General features: G+C 39.1%; 1 protein-coding gene and 1 pseudogene across 1 annotated transcript in view; one reads left to right on the forward strand and one right to left on the reverse strand.

The window, feature by feature from the left end:
• Nucleotides 1-20,400, reverse strand: part of LOC105475663 (MET transcriptional regulator MACC1) — a 201,942-nt gene that overhangs the window by 86,010 nt on the left and 95,532 nt on the right.
• Nucleotides 8,903-10,177, forward strand: LOC105475661 (large ribosomal subunit protein uL3 pseudogene; annotated as a pseudogene).

The following is a 20,400-nucleotide window of genomic DNA, read 5'->3' on the forward strand; positions in this document are numbered from 1 at the left end:
ATACCAGATAGTGAGTAAGTTCTTTAATGGAATATCAATGTTTAATCATATTCTATAAAGCTCACAATCTAGAAACCCAAGACAAGGGGGTGGCGGATATTCCTAATTCATTTTCTAATATGTTTAGGTAATAGGCTTCATTATCTATCTCTCTATCTATCTATCTATGTAAATATCTTGCACATTTTTAAATTTTGCACAAGAAAATGCAAAACTTTTTAAAAATATTAACATCTATTCACATACTTTTACGTCTGTGGACACCATCAGTGGGATTTTACGAGTAAGTAAATTTTTCTGACAACTGGAAACTCTGTAAGAAAGAAGCAGTACATTCTATATCCTGGTAATATTGTCTCTTATTTTTCATGTACCTAATAAGTGTTATGCCACAGTGAAGTTTATTCTCTAACTTGAGATTAAAAGGTTGACCACAGAGACACAGAGAGGTTCACTGACAAGGGGCCAAATCCCAGTGTTCTCTGACATAGAAGAGGAATCCTTTAAGTTACTCATTCAATACCCCGTAAGAATTTCCACCTCGAATGTTGGAGTCTATACGAGGCTGGCTTCTTGTATTTTTACACATTCTTTTGGTGCTAACATGTTCATTCTAACTGTATTAGCTTTCAATTGCTGCTGCAACAAGTTACCACACATTTGGTAGTTTAAACCACACAAATTTAATGTCTTACACTTTTGGCAGTCAGGAGGCTGCTACGAGTCTCACTGGGCTAAATTCTAGGTGTCAACAGGATCATATTTCTTTCTTTCTGGAGGCTCTAGGGGAAAATCCGTCCCCTTGCCTTTTCCAGCTTCTAGAGGCCACCCACATTTCTGGGGGTAGATTTCTTTTTCCCTCTTCAGAGCCAGCAGCTTCAGGCTGAGTGCTCTCTTGTTGCTTCTCTGATCCTTCCGTCGCTACATCTCTCTCACTGACTATAGCCAGAAAAGCTTCTCTGCTTTGAAGGACTCATTATCACATTGAGGCCACCTGGATAATCTGGATCAGCCCCTTCCCACTCACCATCTCAAGGTACAGACCCTTCATCACAACAGCAAAGTTCCTTTTGCCGTGTAACATATTTACACATACCAGGGATTGGGGCGAGGACATTTTGGAGGGGCCATTGTTCACCTACCACACAGGGTTACTTCCTCAGGAAATTCTCCATGTAACATTCTAGGTTGGAGTTGAGTCCTGTATAGGCTACCCATTGGGGAAAAGAGACCGTCTCTTAATTTGCTACCGGACCTGTGTTAGAAGAAGATGTATGATTGAAGAAGCATAAAGAAAGGCATGGTGTCCCCAAAACATCACCTGCCTGTGGGCTGTCACTTATTATTTTATTATGATAGACACATGATTCAGTTTCAAACATGATTTGCTCTCAAAAACAATTAAATTAGATGAGTTAAACAAGATGATATTAAAATGGAAATACAACTTAAAGGGACTGCCATGGCAAGGATTCATCAATTGACATGTTGGCAAGTGTAAGTTTATGAACAGGGCTAAGTGGGGAAGGATAAGGGGAGAACTAAATGGAGGAGTATTTATTCGCAGAAATAAATGCAGGAATCTGCTTGCATCAGAAAGAATTGCCTCTCACACACGTGGTTCCTTTCTCCTGAAAGAGCCGAGCCATGGATACAATTTTCCTTGCCCGGTACTATGTGACTCCATTGCCCTAACTCACCACAGATGATTGGCCACAGATCACTGGGTGGAAAATTGATGTTCAAACCAAAACTGGCCATCTGCAACTAGATCAGGATTTTTTAAACTGCATTGAAAGTAATGGCAAAAACCGCAATCGCTTTTGCACCAGCCTAATATATTTGGCTAGTTTGTGGATCATTAGTCAATTTAACAACATTTTTAAGTGAAATAGAATAAATTGAAATAGAATGGAACTGAACAGATGAAATAAATAGAGTACAATAGAATAAATCAGAATACATTGAACTAAAAAGGGTAAGTATTGTTTCAGGAACTGTTCATTCTAATGTGTGAGTATATATGTGAGTATGTGTGTGTGTCTATGTGTGGTGTGTGTGTGTCTTTGAGTGATGAGTTCAATATAAAGTGGTTTCCTTTCTGTAGGCAAATTTGAAAACTATACAGTTAGATAGTGGGCTTATAAAATAATATAGCATGAAAGCCATGTCTTATTAGAATATTTTTGTATGGGATAGTAACCAACTAACTAACCAATCAAACACACAAGCAGAAAACTTAAAGTAGAGGTACAAACTCTGGAGTATTGCAAAACCAGGATAAGCACCATGACAAGACAGAAAACAGAAACTACAAACTAGTCAAAAGTTTGCTGTAGGAGCAGAGAGCAGCAGGGTGGAGGGCTGGTGATGGGCAGTGGCAGTAGAAATAGACAGAGATGGAAACAGAATAAGAGAAAAGCTAGTCACAGGAATGGTAGGATCCCAGAATGAGGCAATATTAGACACCCATTTATAAAGGCAAGGCAAGGTGAGCTGTTATGCTTACATTCAACAAATACTTATCCACTGCTTACTGTGTGCCAGGGACCTTTCTAAGAGCTGGCTATATTGCACTGAAGAAAATAAACACAAATCTATGGTTTCATGAAGTCTGCATTATAGAGGATTGTACTAAGAGTTATATTCTAACCTATACTTAAGTTCTTCCTGATTGTGCACATGTGTTAGTGAGTTATGGTGCTTCCTAAATGTGTTCCCCATCCTTTCAACACATCTTCGTTATTTTTATTTCTTGCAACATGAAATAAGCTAAACAATGTGGCCCAAATAAAAGTTAATAGCTGAGAGGTTTGCCTAGGGTGAGTTCTCAATGTAGAAAAGTCTTATTTTAGTGAATGTAAAGCCAGAGCTTATCTCTTCTTGTGGATAATGCTAGGGCCAGAAAAGAAGAAAGAATTACATTAAATATAGTAAAAGTGTCATCATTGTTTCTTCTGTAATCATTGCAGAATTAATTAATTTATTCATTAATGTTCCAATAATTGATTCTTTATAAGGAGCCAAGAATTACTTATTCATCAACATTTGCCTAACACTTTAAGCAATTCTCGAGGCATATCCCTTCCGTCTTTTTAAGAAATATTTAACATCAAGTATCTCTTGTGTTTTTAGTATATTTTACCTCTTTCTCTCCTTTGAATCCTTCCTATCCATACATCTCTCCAGTGTCCCCCATTTTACAAAAATAACAAACATTTACATCTCTCTCAAGCAACTATGATCATCTTTGCTTCCTATCACTGATAAATGTTTCGACAGAATCTCTCCATATACAATTGCTGTTCATTTCCTTATCTTCTCAGTCCTCAACCCTTTCTAATCGGACTTCTCCCTTCATCAAGTTCTCCTTATGGCCATTTTTCTAAATTCAGTGAATTTTTTTTTCAATCTTTATCTTTCTTAATTTCTCAGCAGATGTTCAAACTTGTCAGAATGGTCTAAATTGTGCTACAGATTTAAAAAAAAAGCAACAAGCAAAAAACTTACAAAATGTCAGGCTCAGGACGTAAGATATTTCTCTCTTGCTCAATTTGCCTGTCTATTGAGAAGTAGTGGGAGAACTTTCTCTTAATCACTCAAAGACTTAGACCGTCTGAGCAGCCTTCATTTTGAACACTGGTGTCTTCATAGAGGGACAACTCTGGTAAACTCTACATAGGCAATTATAAATTCTTCCCAGAATCAACCCACATCATTTCTGCTCACAAGTCTTTTGCCAAAACTAAACACGTGGTCACACCTACCCACAGTGGGCCAGTAAGTAGATGTTCCCATGTTCCCGTAGGCAGAGAGCTGGAAAAAGGCGATGAGCTGGATGCAATTTCGACAGTGAAGTTCGCTGATCATGCCTTGGAACTTACTCTCCCTTGGCATCTAAGAAACCACACTCTCTCAGTGCCTCCCCTCTCCCTGTGGCTGATCTTTTTCTGTCCTTGCAGCCTCACTCTCCTTCCTCTGCTCAGCTTGCCCTAGCACCTCACATCTTTCCCTGAGCAATCTCCTCCTTGTCACTGCTTCTATTACCCTCCATTCATTAACAATTTTAAATCCATGTCCCAGTCTCTCTCTGAGCCCCAGAGGCAAATATCCAGCTCTGTTTCTTTCTACCTATGCATCTCAGTTTTAAACTGGACTTGTAAATTAGCCCCCAAATGTTTGCTACTTCAGGGAGTGTGGTACCATGAGCCACTCAATTTTGAAAGCGAAAATCCCAGTACCCATCCTTCTTTCTGCTCCTCTCTCCCCTCATATCTAATCTATCACCCCCTGCTGTCAGGTTTACCTCCTAAGTAGATCTCACCTGTATTCCTCTTTCCATGTGCACTGACGCTGCCCTACTCCAAACTACCCACATTCCTTACCTGGAATACTACAGTAACCCAGCTGTCCTCTCCGTATCCATATTGGTGTTCAATAAATCATTTCTTACATTGAAAATAGTTTCCCCCCCCCCAAAAAAGTAAATGTAATGCTTCTGCTTTAAAATTCTTAAATAACTTTCCTTTGTTCTCAGGGTAAAGCTGAAATCCATATTTGGCCAATAAGCCTTTCCGTGGTCTCTTGAGTTTCTTCCTATCTCTCCATTCTCATCAAGCGTCTTTGTAATAATTTGCTCTGCTCCAGAGGACCTATTTTAGTTCTTGGAATTTTCTCAGCTTTCTTCCACTGAAGAAATGAAATGTTGTACCTCAAATGCTTTCCTCCCTCTTTACCTTTGGATTTTGCCCTTCCACAGAAAAGCTTTCTTTAGAGTGTCTATAAAAAGAGTTTAATTCCACAACAATTATTGGCTGGGCACAGTGGCTCACACCTATAATCCCAGCACTTTGGGAGGCCAAAGCGGGCAGATCACTTGAAGTCAGGAGTTCGAGAGCAGCCTGGCCTACATGGTGAAACCCCGTCTCTACTAAAAATACAAAAATTAGCTGGGCATGGTGGCAGGCACTTGTCATCCCAGCTACTGGGGAGGCTGAGGCAGGAGAATAACTTGAACCCAGGAGGCGGAGGTTGCAGTGAGCTGAGATCACGCCATTGCACTCCATCCTAGGCAACAAGAGTGAAGCTCCATCTCAAAAAAAAAAAAAAGTGAAGAAATCATGTTTGCTTTTCAGTTAAGTTCTAGGAGGCCAGGGCCTGTGTTTGTGTTTCTTCACCATTATTTTCCTAGCTGCAAGCATGGTGTCTGGGATACAGTAAATGTTTGCTGAACATAGCCTGCATGCATGACTGAATGGCAAATACTAGATTCCTTTTGTATATCAGATTTTAGTGGAAACAAAATTTATATCATTGTTTAAAATTTCTCCATAAAAAAGATAATATGGTCCTATCAAAGAAATTGATAAAGAATTTTTTTTAGAAATATATGAGAGTTTTGCTAAAATGTACTTGTTAGTGGTGTTTTAAGTGATAACCTCACTAATCAAAGAAGCACAGTTTCTCATCTTTTTCCAATTATATTTTACAGATTTTCTTCTTACACAATATCTAGGGTAATGACACACATCCAGATGTGTGTGGCCATTGCTGAAAGAGAGGAATTAACTGGAAAACTGTGACAGTGATTTCCCACTTTCCATTTCAGAAAAAAGTATGAATTACTAAAGTCAGGGTTTAAAGTCATAGAGTCCATATTACATAAATACACGCCTGCAGATTTCACTAGCTTTCCGGGAAATGAAATTAACTAGCCCCAGGCAAAAGAGATTGAGGTAATGTGTCACCCTAAATTCTAAGTTCGTGTTCTTAAGAGGTCATCCTAAGGACTGATGTTGCCAGTAAGAAGGACATAGTTTATCTTAATTACATATATTAGCTTTTTAAAGTTACTAAGGTTTCTCTAGAGGAGTTTTAAATGCTGCCCAACAAATATATGTTATTCTTACTTTCAGGCATCCTAGAATTGAGTAATCAATTTCCCTTTAAAGGAATGGCCACTGGCAATTTTACATTGTTAAGATCAAAATCTACGTTTAAAGACCAGATGTAACAAATCAAGCTTTTTATAATAAACATGACGAAAGTACTTTCAGTATATGTAAGAAAAGACAAAATATCAAATATGTTTAAGACTAAAACCAAAGATACTATTCATATTAATTATTCTATGCAACTAAATTATTTTAAACTTTTCGTATCATTTTAAAGCACTAACTTCTTGAAGATACCTAATTAGTGAATTTTGTTCTTATTATAAGAAAGTTATTTTATGTAGGGGCAAATACCTATTTTATACCTACAAAACAGGTATTATCTAAATCTATAAAAGAGATTTTCTCCTATTCCACTCAATTTTGCAGGAGATTAATAATATACTAATTATCTAGACAGTGGCCTGCTGGTCAATTTGTAATGATGCCAGAGCCATTTATAGATACACATGAAGGAGATTAAGGAGACACTAGGATACAATGTGAAGAGAGATTCTTATCTTTGAAAAGTTACTTAGAATTTCTTAAGAGTACCTTTATTTTGTAATTTCATGTAATACATATTTATTCATACGTGGAGGAGAAAAAAAGAATACCTTCCACTTGCCCATCACAAGGATTACGGCTGACACTCCTATAATAAAAGACGAATTAGCAGGAGCCTTCAGAAATGAAGACCTAAAGACCCAGAGAAAAACAGGTATTTTTTTGTGCTAGGGTTTGATGAAGAACATACAGTGGTGTACAAATATGGTTGAACAAAAAGGCCTGCTTGTTCAGATTCTTCTTGACCTCTCTGTATAGCATCTCCTTCCTCCTAAGTCTGGGAAAGAACCCCTCTGGAATGAAGGTCTTAAGAACTACTTTCAGGCCAGGTAGGTCCAAGAATTCGTTCATGACTATGTTCACACAGAAAAGCAGGGGAAGGTGAGAAAGAAAGTGACCTTTCTAGCCTTTATGGTTTGCTTTAGGGAGAGGAATTCAAGCTTCTATGACCTACTTTGGGGAGAATGGAAAGAGGGTAAAAGGACAAGGAAGGTCAGGGAGGCATTGCTTCAGAGGCTCTCCCATTGTCCTTTAGTTTGAATTACTCAGCAGGCCAAGGCACCATACTCCAGAGTATCTTGTTCTAAGCCCTGACACATGCAACATACAACAATGTATGAAGCAGTATGACAAAATGGCACTCAAAGGAGTTAGATTAATCTTCTTAGTGGATGAACTGGGCTCTTGATCTAGTGTTCTTTCTACCATAGCATGATAATATTTAATATCAGGCTTCCTTCTGGAATCATCAATGTGCCAATACACTAGAAACCATGATACTGCATATTTTTAAATAAATGTTTTGTATAAGTGGTTAAAAGAAACCATTTAGTAAAAGGGGAAAAAAAGTGATTTCATAAAGTTTGTATGGATCAAAAATACTTTAGGGGAATGCTTTAGGATTCCAAAGAAGAAATTAAACTGAGAAAAGTCCCTTTTATTTTCACTGGTGGGTAGATGAAAGTAAAAGTTTTGAAACATAAAAGAGCTCTGGGACTCATTTGGACATACTTGTTTGTATTGCCAAAAGGTAAACCACATAATGCAGAAGAAGATTTCTGGCCAATTTAAGAGCCTTACAAGGATAGTTTGTGGCATTACCACACAATTTCTTTTTGCATTAATGCTGCTGATACTGATTTGTCTGTTCATCTCTCTCCTGGAAGATTTTCCCAATATCACTGAGGCTGTAGAAGTATCAGAGAAATACTAATTTGAAAAGTGATTTCCAAATAATCTTTCTACACACAATCCCTTTTGGAGGGATTGGGGATGGGGAATTGACAGATCACTGCATTAACATAAGAAGAGTTGTGCCATTTTTAAACAATTAAAAACTGTAGAGTATATGACTATTGCTCACATAAAAGTCAGAAACATCTACACTAATGCTGTCATAGAATTGCTGCAGGAGAAGGACAGTGAGAGCCTTCTCAGAATAATGAATGACCCACTGAGTAACAGGGTGGTTCCTCTCTGTGTTGACATCCATCCTTCTTCTCCCAACTGAGCAGTGGTCCCATGACTTTGACTCAGATTGTCCTAGAAAGAAAACTCCTCTTATGTAAGTAAACAGAACTAACCAATCATTAGAAACTGGTGACTTTCATTAACATTGTATTTCCGTGCCCATAAATGTTAAGGAGGCATTCATAGGCTAGTCTAAGAACCTAACTACTATTTTAAAAATTGTCTCTCTGGGAAATTTCCTTCTTCTTCTCCCCCCCACAAAATGATTCACACACAGAGTTGATAAGAATTTTTAAAAGCATATATGATTTAAGTCATAAAATAATGTGAACAGTAACAGTAAAGTTTGAGTGCTTTGAACATCTAGGCAGTATTTCAGTTCAAGTGTTTGTGAAATTTTTCTATGTTACTATAGATAAAAAACAAAAACAGAAATGGATTCATACTCTTTCACTTCCTACGCTATGTGACCTTGCCCCAGGATAATCTGAGTCACTTTCCTCAGCTGGAAAAGGGTATAATTTGTGTTCCATCACATCTCATGGTTGTAAGGCAGTACAGAGCAATTAAAGAGCATGGACTTCAAAATGAGACAAACATGGATTTAGATTTTACCTCCACCACTTACCAAGTTATTGAATTTATCTCAATCTCAGTTTCTTATCCTTCTGAATTTGGAGGAGGATTCCAAATAATATGTGCCTAGTTACTGCTGAGCTAATAAATACTTGCAATGATTATAAGAGATGTGGATGTTGCTTGAAAACTGGTGTTAGTTAGCTAATATAACCGTCTAAGTAACATACTGTTGAATATAAGAATATGTGCAACCATTATGCAATTTAGATCACAACTTGAAACCATAGTGTATACTGAACTTGATGCTTGCTAACATAACCGTCTAAGAAACATACTGTTGAATAAAAGAATATGTGCAGCTCTACCGGCGGGATTTGATGGCGTGATGTCTCACAGAAAGTTCTCCGCTCCCAGACATGGGTCCCTCAGCTTCCTGCCTCGGAAGCGCAGCAGCAGGCATCGCGGGAAGGTTAAGAGCTTCCCTAAGGATGACCCGTCTAAGCCGGTCCACCTCACAGCCTTCCTGGGATACAAGGCTGGCATGACCCACATCGTGCGGGAAGTCGACAGGCCAGGATCTAAGGTGAACAAGAAGGAGGTGGTGGAGGCTGTGACTATTGTGGAGACGCCACCCATAGTGGTTGTGGGCATTGTGGGCTACGTGGAAACCCCTCGAGGCCTCCGGAACTTCAAGACTGTCTTCGCGGAGCACATCAGTGATGAATGCAAGAGGCGTTTCTATAAGAACTGGCATAAATCTAAGAAGAAGGCCTTTACCAAGTACTGCAAGAAATGGCAGGATGAGGATGGCAAGAAGCAGCTGGAGAAGGACTTCAGCAGCATGAAGAAGTACTGCCAAGTCATCCGTGTCATTGCCCACACCCAGACGCGCCTGCTTCCTCTGCGCCAGAAGAAGGCCCACCTGATGGAGATCCAGGTGAATGGAGGCACGGTGGCCGAGAAGCTGGACTGGGCCCGCGAGAGGCTCAGGCAGCAGGTACCTGTGAACCAAGTGTTTGGGCAGGATGAGATGATCGACGTCATCGGGGTGACCAAGGGCAAAGGCTACAAAGGGGTCACCAGTCGTTGGCACACCAAGAAGCTGCCCCGCAAGACCCACCGAGGCCTGCACAAGGTGGCCTGTATTGGGGCGTGGCATCCTGCTCGTGTGGCCTTCTCTGTGGCACGTGCTGGGCAGAAAGGCTACCATCACTGCACTGAGATCAATAAGAAGATCTATAAGATTGGCCAGGGCTACCTTATCAAGGACGGCAAGCTGATCAAGAACAATGCTTCTGCTGACTATGACCTGTCTGACAAGAGCATCAACCCTCTGGGTGGCTTTGTCCACTATGGTGAAGTGACCAATGACTTTGTCATGCTGAAAGGCTGTGTGGTGGGAACCAAGAAGCGGGTGCTCACCCTCCGCAAGTCCTTGCTGGTGTAGACGAAGCGGCGGGCTCTGGAGAAGATTGACCTTAAGTTCATTGACAGCACCTCCAAGTTTGGCCATGGCCGCTTCCAGACCATGGAAGAGAAGAAAGCATTCATGGGACCACTCAAGAAAGACCGAATTGCAAAGGAAGAAGGAGCTTAATGCCAGGAGCAGATTTAGCAGCTGGTGGGGTCTCAATAAAAGTTATTTTCCACTGAAAAAAAAAAAAAAGAATTTGTGCAACCATTATGCAATTTAGATCACAACTTGAAACCATAGGGTATACTGAACTTGATGCTTGCTGATTATCTATCTTTCTGACTAGAATGACTAAATACAGGCTATGTAAAATTAGGAGCTTTGTCTATCTTGATAATTATTTTATTCCCAGTCCCTAAAACAGTGCCTGACACACAGTCAGCCCTTGATAATAGCCTAATACTGATGTAGAATCTATGTGTCAGGCATCTCATTTTCATAACAACCCTGTGATCTAGGTACTATTTATTATTAGCCCCTATTTACAGGTAAGAAAACGGTGACATGGACCAATCTCACGGGCAATAAAAGGCAGAGGCAAGATTTGCACCCTGTCTGGTTCCAGAGTCAATTCTCAAATGCCACACTTTACTAGAGATAAATATTTGTCGAATAAATGATTTAGTTTCCATCTTCATCCACAATTGTTTGGTGATATCTGAACCATAATAACATTAAGGATACAGTATTAATTAAATCATTTTATGAAAAAGGATAGCCATTTTCTTTCATCTTCATACAAAGTTATCCAGAAAACTTCTTGGAGAAATAAAGGGAAAACGGTTCTATTTTCTGAGCACACTGAAGGCCAGATTACACAGAGCAGTGAGGCATAAAAGAGTTGTCCACTGTGTCTTAGTAGGCTTTGGGTAAAATGATTTGCAGTCTTCTTTACCTTAATTTAACCTCATAGAGTACATTTATTTTCCTGCAAACTGTAGAGGGAGGACACATGTTCAATGGAGAAGTCTGGCAGTCGGGGCTCTCCCTCCCCATTAACAGACCCTAAGGAAGCTGCTAGGGCTAATGCTTATTGTAGGAAGTAAAATTTTCATTTCCTATGTCACATTCTGGTTGCTTACCTTTGTATTTTTTATCTTCTCTACTCATCTAAGTATTTTCTAGGCTTGATATTATTTACCTTCAAAGTAAGCTTATGTCAGAGAAAAGCTGTAAAATAGCTTATATAACCTTGCAGAACACAAACTTCCTAAGCCTCAATTTCCTAATAATACTTCGTCCTTTCCAAGTATAGGTTTGTTGTACATCAGTATGAAATAATGCATCAAGAATTATAAATTGCTATACAAATGTGAAAAATATCATTACTCTTCTTACAGGGCTAAGGAGGTTAAATGGCCCAGTGGTTAAATGCTGGAGCACTGACATAGCACGGCCTCATTCCAACTGGCCCATCACTCATGTGATCTGTGTCCTTAGTGTGCCTCAGTTCCCTCATCTCAAAAGAACTGGTAATAATAAAACCTATCATTGGGATTTTGCAAGGATTAAGAGAGTTGACACATGTAAAGTCCCCACAGCAGTGTCTGGCAGGTGATAACAATGTCTTCAAAAATATCAGCTATTATTATTTCTAAAAATTGGACCACATTACTGGAATATAAACCTATGTGAAGTTTTCTTTCCTTCCTAGTAAATCTTTATATTCTGAAAACACTTTTAGGTCTATTTCTCCACTGTTTTGCCTTCTTCATTTATCCGTGAATATGAATGTATTTTATATTTATGAATAATTCCTACTAGCCCCAATTTTGCATATTCAGGAAGGATCTTAAAAGTCTCAAGCACATAATAATTTGTCATTTTCTGAGGCGTATATCTGACTCCTGTGTTCTCTAACATCTCTACTCAGATGTTCAAGTTAGAGTGAACTAATAAGTTTACATCTCAGTCCAGTTGTTTGTTCTCTACTGTTCATTGCATAAGTAGTCATCTTTATTCAAGTTTATTAGAGCTTTCCATTATCTTTTATGTACTTTTTCAGGGATAGATGGTTGGACTTCATGAGGAATTTGTATTTATAAATTTCATTATTCTACAATGTCTTGAAATCTATTATTAGTGAATGTGAGTCGTCTATCCAAAAGGTAGCAACATTCTTTAGTTCTGGATCTGTTTCCAAATATTTTTAGTAATTTTTATCCAGATGTTCATTGGAAAAATTAACTACATTATTATAAAATTAACTTCTTCCTCAAAATTATGTCTTCCTCTCTGCTGTACCTAATAAATGAACATTACCATTGATCCCAATGTCTTACTCCACATGCAAAATTTTCCAAGTTTTCTTGATTCTGCCTCCACAGTATCTCTAGCATTTATTCTTCACTTTCTAGTTTTTCCTCTTTATTAGTTTGGGCTCTTGCCTTTTCATATGTGGACTGTTGCAAGTAGCCACCTAAGTGGGCTGCTTGCCTCCAGTATCTTACACATGATCATATCACCTCCTTACTCAAAATCTTTGAAAGCTTCCTTCTGCCTATAGTGTAACCAAAGTATAACACCATAGCATCCAGTGCCCTTCGCAACCTGAGTCATGCATCCTTTTCTAACTTACCTATCCCAATGCCTCCACATACCCTCCACTTCAGTCATAGGGGACCCTTTACAGTACGTTTGCATTAATGCATACATCTTTGCCTTAACTCAATTTGTTCTTTCTGCTTCTTTTGTCCATCTTTATTGATGTTTCATAAACTTTATCCATCCTTTAAAGAAAATCTGACACTTCCTTCCTTCTTGAGGAATACATCCCTCAGTCTTCTATGTTGCCGTGGCAATAATGTAGTCAATACCACACTGTTTTAAAGTTGCTATTAAAATATTATGTATCATGGGAAAATGTTTATTGCCTCTTGTCACTGAATCCCTAGAAAACAGTGTCTTAAGGCGAAACTAACCTACTGGCACTTTATTGACGACTACAGTGCCAAGGAAGCAAGAGTAAAAGAGAAAGTGAAATGAGGTAGGAAAAGAGTGAACCAAATACTAGGTGATTTTTCACTAATACAGTGGTTCCACATGGAGCCATTGTATCTCAGACCAGGCCCTCTGGGAAAAAAAGATGAGTGATTTCTTCTATTTACTCTTCCTTTCTCTCTTTCATTAGTCAAAGTTCACCCACAGGGCATTAACTCTTATAAAACCAAAGTGCATTGCCAAGCCCCTTTGGGCAGTCAGTGGACAAACCTAGGCCCCCATAGGTCCTGTTAGATTGGACCTAGGTGCTGGAAATGAGTTCTAATGGCTCATCTCATCTTAGAGGAGGCAGAAACAACTGATGCTTTTTGGAAATGAGGTGATTGCTGTGATGACCTTAATGGCAATAGGAAAAGAGTACATGTAGGTAGACAGGCGATGCCAAGGAAATCTAGGTGATGGGAACATACACACTGGGTCCAGTATACTTCTCTTTGTGCCCTGACACATAGTTAGGTTAACGTCTAAGTGTTTACTGTATGTGGAATACAATGGTCATCAATTTCACTATTTTAAAATGTGATTTGAGGCAAAGCCAGATTACTTACATTTCACTAGGTAGTACAATCAAGGGAAAGTAGCATACATTGGGTACGACTAAGTGCCAGGCACTGTACGGAAGCCCTTTATCTTCTTTGGATGAATCTTTTAGTCTAATACTCCCAATATCCTATAAAATAGGCACTTTGACATCTTCATTTTAAAGGTGAAGAAAGCAACAGAGTTGTTTGTCCAAAGTCAAACATCTAGTAAGTTGCAGAGTCAAGATTCTGGCCCAGGTAGCCTAACTCCAGAGATTCCCCAAATATCCCCTCATAGCCGTGTGAAACTCTGTTTTAAAGAAGAGAGTCAGATCTAAACTTGGAGATGAGGATAGCTTGCATTATTCTTTACTTGGCAAATACAGAATCATTCTTGCAACCTCCTCCACAAAGCCTGGGACAACACAGAACTGCATAACCACTCTCCAATCCATTGTTGTGTGAACCCACTTTGCTATTTGTAGTCATAAGAATTCATCACTACAGAGTTCACCTGCTTTTTAAATTCACAGACTAAATTGATCAACACTATTTCTTCAGAAATCAAAAGATTTTGAGTGCCTGTGGAGTGACTTGCCACTGAAGTCACAATTGGCTATTTACTACTTGCTAAGGACTGTGCAATGTGCTCAGCTCCTGGGTTTCTGTTCTGATAATGAATTACTATAGTGATCAGGTGTTTATTTCCCTTTCTGCAGAAAGGATGACTATTGAGCTCCCACATGGGCATCTGTCTTGCCTGGAGTGAAAGATGTGTGAAGTTTATTTCAGTGTTCACTAAGTGTTTAATCAGCCAAGGAATCTGATTGCTGTCATGTCTTAGTGTAGCTCTCCAGGAAAAGCATACTTAATCTCAAAAACATCAACTAGAAGAAGCCACTTGGTTTACCTGGAACCTGATTGTGACATTGTTTGATTTACAAAATGTACCTCTCTCAGCATTCTTAGTGAATTTCAAATTTCCACCTCCTAACTTGCATAGCAAAAATTCTGCCAAACCACTGAGTCTTATTCTTGCCCTTTACATTTGTAAAATGATTTTGTGTATGCAAGAAATACAAAAATATTGCAGGTGGATTCAGAGAAGTTGTATTTGATAGATACTCGTTCATTGATGAGACAAAGCAAGATAGTAAAAGATTGAATATAACCCCTGATTATCAAATGGCTGCAGGAATTTAAGACCTCTTGCACTCTTCTTAGCTTTACTTGAAAGATAGCTATAGAATGATAAGTTGAGAAAGTACAGAGTTGTCATTAAAAAATTTGATGTTGAAGCCACGTCTTATGTGTTCCTTGGAACTACTGATTAAATGTTGATTCAGACAGATGCAGGTTAGAATCCAGGCTCTAACACACACTGGTAGGTTGGGGCAAATTTCCAATCTCGTTAAGCCTCATTTGACTCATCCGTAAAGTATAAATAATAAAACACCTACTTCATAAGTCTTGTGAAACTTGGATGACTAATATTACACTTAAAAAGCACTTAGCATGTCAGACCCTTAGTTACTTGCAAATTATCACACCAGAAGATAGCAGAGATTCCTTGGAAATACACACTGACTGATTTTTATGACTACTATCCCTGTTTTTTCCTCTCTTAACAGATGTTCAGTACAAGGAATAAAACAAAGAACTGAAAGTGTATCAAATATAAATAAAGACTTTTTAAAAAACCACTAGGTTCTTACTGAGAATAAAAAGATTTTAAATCACTAATATAGAAATGGTTGTGGAAGTGCTGAAAATGCAAGGAATCTCTGCAATAGAAAGATGTGAGACTCAGGCCCCAGAAAACCTGAACGACTAGATAGGGAGGAAAAAAAGGAAACAAGAGTTGGTTAAGAAGAAAAATAAGGAAATCAAGAGAGTTTCTGAACATTCTTAGGCAGAGTGGCATGAAAGATTCTAATAGAAGAGAGATTTTTCAAAAAAGTTTCCTTCATCTATTTTAATAAGTATTGAGTGTGTAGTGTATGCAAAGCTCTGGAAAAACACAATGATAAAACATGTTCTCCGTCTTTAAGAGAATTTCAATGCCATAGCAAGGTTATGATTCAAGTTTGTGCACACAAAGGGGAACACAGAGGAGGGAGCCTCTCAATCTGCTTGGCCAAGGGAGAGTAGACAGGGCAGCCTTAAGAAAGCAGGTAACAGGTGGGTGTGAACAAGAAAGAAGAGTGGTAGTTGACTGGGCAGCACGAAGGAAAGGGTATTCAAAGACAAGGGGCTTGAAATAGCCTCGCATGCTCAGGGAACTGCAAGTCTGGAGTTGAGTTGAAGCATACAATGAGAATCAAAGAGCGGGTGGCAGTTCTTCCTTTTGGGGCCTGTGCACTGTCTGTGAGCTCTGTTCAGAAAGTTCACTTGGCCCTACTTCAAGTGTCCTATTCCAGTCATTCAAGCCTCAGTTTAGATGTCATGTGTGTAGAAAATCTCCTTAGACCGTACAACTGAACTGAGCTCCTCACTCTCTGCTCAGCAAATAACCCTATTTTCAGCCCTGAGCAGCATATATGTGTGATGTGTGATATATGTGTGTTTGTGTGTGCATGTGTGTGTATTATTTAATTTTCCTATTGGCTTATCTGTTTATTTGTCTACTATATTTCCCCAGTAGTTTCTTAGGAGCAGAAACCCTAGCTTGCTCACCATAGCATCCCCACTGTCTAGAATACTACCGGCCATAAAGTAGACACTCAATAAATATTTGCTGACTGAGTGAAGTAGGTTGGACATGTAAGCTTTGTTAGATAGGGGAAACCTGTGCATGGGTGACTGTAGAGATTCAAAGTTTAATGCTCATGTAAGGCTACTTGTTAAAATACAAGAAGGGACAGGATATAAAGGGATTTGTAGATTGTGATGAGGACTGTCTGTTTTCTCTAGGTGGAGAGAAACCACTGATGATTAAGTAGGAAAATAATATAATTTCCTGGTAGAAGGTCATTCTCACGATTATGTAGATGAAGCATTAAAGAAAAATGAGACTACTTTGAAATTCACTGAAGTGACTAAACCAGAACATCTTCAGTGAGGAAGGAGAAGAGGTGACTGATAAAAACAATTTTTAATAGTAAGGGCCTAAGGATAAGAAGGGACCTGGGGGCAGGTGGGGCGTGGGAACAGATTGGGTTGACTCTCTGGTTTATGACTCCTGCATAATATAAGTACTTAATAGTTGAGTTTTCTAAATGCTAAAGGAGCAGATAGTGCAAAGTGAAAGGGTAAGTGGGAGCGGGGACGGGGGGGAAGAAAGAAAATAGAGGGATAGTTGTGGCAACCAAGACATCATCAGCGACATTCCAGAACAGAGGTGGGGGTAGGTTTCATGAGCTTCCAACAATAATGAAAAGTGGTGGCTGTTGGTGTCTGCTTCTTTTCACCTTCAGCTCCATCCTGTATAACAAAGGGACTTGGACAGACAGACATATGTGTACACTAAGGCGCACAGAACGAAGCTCGGTCCACTCCCCTCCCAGAAACCTTTCCCTGGCCACCACTCAAGCCAGATAAGTATGAATACCACCAGTAACAAGACGCACCTTGAGAGACAGCCCAAGGAATTTCCCCTGAACAAGCATTGGAAGCAAGACTGGAGTACATTGGAAAGAGAATTTCACAGTCTTGGGTTCCTAAAGAAGGGGGTATCATGGGTTCTGGGTGTTCAACCCTCATGGCCTTTCAGATTCCTTGACTAGTGTGAAGAAGTAGAGCTAGAGGAAAGCTATAACCCTGGGTCCAGAGCAGAAACCACTTCTGCCTGGGTCTAAAGGCAGGACTGATTGCAGGAGAAACTCTAGTAATTGTATTCTGTCATCTTGAAACCCCACAGTAAGGAAAGTAAGAACTCTTACTCTCCAGAAGTCCCAATCAATTCTGATTACTTCTCATTAGCTCTAAGTGGTCACAAAACAATCTCGTTGTGGGCACCAATTACCATGGTCAGAAGGAATGTTATGCACTATTTGACTTAATGTGGTTATATGCAGTAGCCTGGGGGAAGGGTATGCAGCCCCTGGTCTGAAAAGGGAGGAGGGGTAGATCCCCAGGGAGGTAAGGAGAAAGGATACTGAGGGGCAATGACTCTTACATGTGCACTACAGGTAGAAATGAAGCCAGAGTACAGAGTGTTCTGGAGGGAATATCTGAAGTAGCACATGTAAGGCCATAACAGAAAGGGAAAATATAATTAAAGCAAGGAAACAGGGGCAAGGTATGATGATAGCCTTGCCGGATAGGGGCAACCTGTGCATATGTGAATGCAGAGGAGAGATTCAAAGTTTAATGTGTGTGTAAGGCTTCTTTGTTAAAATGCAGATTCAGACTCAGCAAGTCTGGTGGGGTGGGGGTGGGGGCTTGAAATTCTGCATGTCTAACAAGCCCCTAGGTGATGCTGCTGGTTCATGACCCTCCCCTTGAGAAGCAAGAATATAGAGAATTAGACAGCAGAGAAAGAATGAGATTGGAGACGTGCCTCCACCAAAAAAAAAAAAAAAAAAAAAGAGATGAGATGAAACTAATGATGCCTAGACAGTGCTCCTCTTTGGTCCGCATGTGATAAGCCCTTTCCCCAGCAGAGAAGCACAAGGCAAGATTGAGGAATAATGCAGGGACACTCCAATGTTCTTTTAAGAATCCTAGAATATTCTGAACAAGCTTTTGTCTAGCATGGGCATGGAGCAGGATCCTAAGCCCACAACCTTCTTGTCCTTCCCATGCTGACAGAGCCCCTGAAGTGTCCATGTGACAGCTATGCCCATGCCCAGGCTACATGGCATAGAACTTGGATAAGTACCTGGAAGTTGCTCTGCCATAACAGTCTTAGAGAGGACGTAACTTCCGTGTGTGTGTGTGTGTGTGTGTCTGTGTGTGTGTGTGTGTGTGTGTGTGTGTGTGTGTGTTGGATTAGTTCAACAGTCTACCAGACAACCACAGAGTTTCAGTCACATTGTTAGTGGTTCCCTCATGACTTATTTTTTAATCAGTTGTATACATAATGAAACTGAGTGAATTAGGGCTTCACACTGTCTTCTTTCTATAAATCAGAAATCTGAAAACCATGTAAATTTGCCAAGTAATGAGGTGTCAGCCCCTCAGAGTAACAATACTAAAAAAGTACCTCATTAAAATGAGGAAGCAATCATTAGTAAAAATTTATTTCTGCAGTCCTTGACCTGAAACAAAAATTATGTCACATTTTCCATAGATACTGACATCAGCAATGACTTTTCTGAAACCTTAAGTGGAGCACTGTCATGACAAACGTTTTCAATAAAACTTTTTAATTGAAATTTCAAAATAGTTTTAAAAACACATTCAACATCCCTAGTGCCTCAATTTACTGTTGGAAAATAACATGTTTTTATAAGTATAGGTTGTATATCCTAAAATTTTTTTTACTTAATACATTATTCTATAGAGAGTTATTAATTCTCTGGAAATAAAGTTTGTCTCAGGAGATCTCAAAAACCTGCTAAAATTTGACCACATGTTTTTTTCCTTTACCTCCTCATGGCTCTTCAGTACATTTTATTCTCATTCTACTGTCGTAGAAATGGAAAAGTGTAACAGAAATCACAGGATTAAATCTCTGAAAACCTGATTAATTATTGGCTCTGCAAATGAGTTTTTTGTTCTTATTAATCTATATCGAGTCACTAAATCCACCTCCTTCTATTCCTTCTACTTCTAATGGCAAGCCTTCCATTTTCTTTGCCTGGGCTTTCTTGACTAGCTTTTTCTATGATTTCATTTTATTATTTTAAATTTTTTATTTTTAATTTTCGTGGGTACATAGTATGTGCATATTTTGGGAGGTACTTGAGGTGTTTTGATATAGGCATGCAGTATGTAATAATATCAGAGTAAAGTGGGGTATCCATCCCCTCAAGTATTTATAGTTTGTCTTACAAATAATCAGATTACACTTTTAAAATTATTTTTAAATGTACAAATGAATTATTATTGACTATAGTCACCCTGTTGTGCTATCAAATACTAGGCCTTGTTCATTCTTTCCATTATTTTTGTAACCATTAGCCATCTCCACCTCCCTTTCACTCTCCCAGTATCCTTCCCAGTCTCTGGTAACCATCCTTCTAGTCTGTTTTTCATTATTTTCTGCTTCTCATCTTTCCATGTCACATTAGATACCACCTCTTCAGAGATATTTTCTTCATCTCTCTTTGCTAACTTGTTTACTTTCTGTCTCTTTCTTAGAATGTCTAGTGCATAAACTCAGGTACGTATTCTTTCTTGGTTTTGGTTGAAAGACAGAGCCAAACATAGCATGCAATTTACTATCATAAAATGTGTTAAATGATTATAGGAAGGAACAGAGAAATATTACAGAAGCGCTATTAAAGCAAAAATCAGCTCTTTAATTTCCATTCTGGCCCACTAAATCAGCACTTGCCATATTGGTTGAGTGAGTAAATATGTGATCACAGAAGTGTCTGCAAAAGTGAGTAATTTCACTCAGCATTAGCAGCCACAAGACGCAGAAGAAGAAGCAGGACCAGAAAGTCATGGGTAATTAAGCCCCTGTATCCACCAACCACAAGTACCCTTTTGATTCTGGTTGATATTTGTAAGGCTTTTCCCTGGTCTTTCCAAAACATGCCCTACAAATGCTTTACTAAGTCTCATCTAAGAAACTCCTGCAGTGAAAAAATTGGGTTTCTTTTTGTATCAACCTGTGCTTATGTTCAACAACTTCTCTGTTATGCTCATGGGGATCACCCTCAAGAAGAGGAGACAAGTATTTGGAAAAGCCATGGTCTTTTTACCACACTGAACTACTTTCCTTCAGATCATGGCCAATGACCAG

The sequence above is a fragment of the Macaca nemestrina genome, chromosome 4 (assembly GCF_043159975.1).
Source record: "Macaca nemestrina isolate mMacNem1 chromosome 4, mMacNem.hap1, whole genome shotgun sequence".
NCBI lineage: Eukaryota > Metazoa > Chordata > Mammalia > Primates > Cercopithecidae > Macaca > Macaca nemestrina.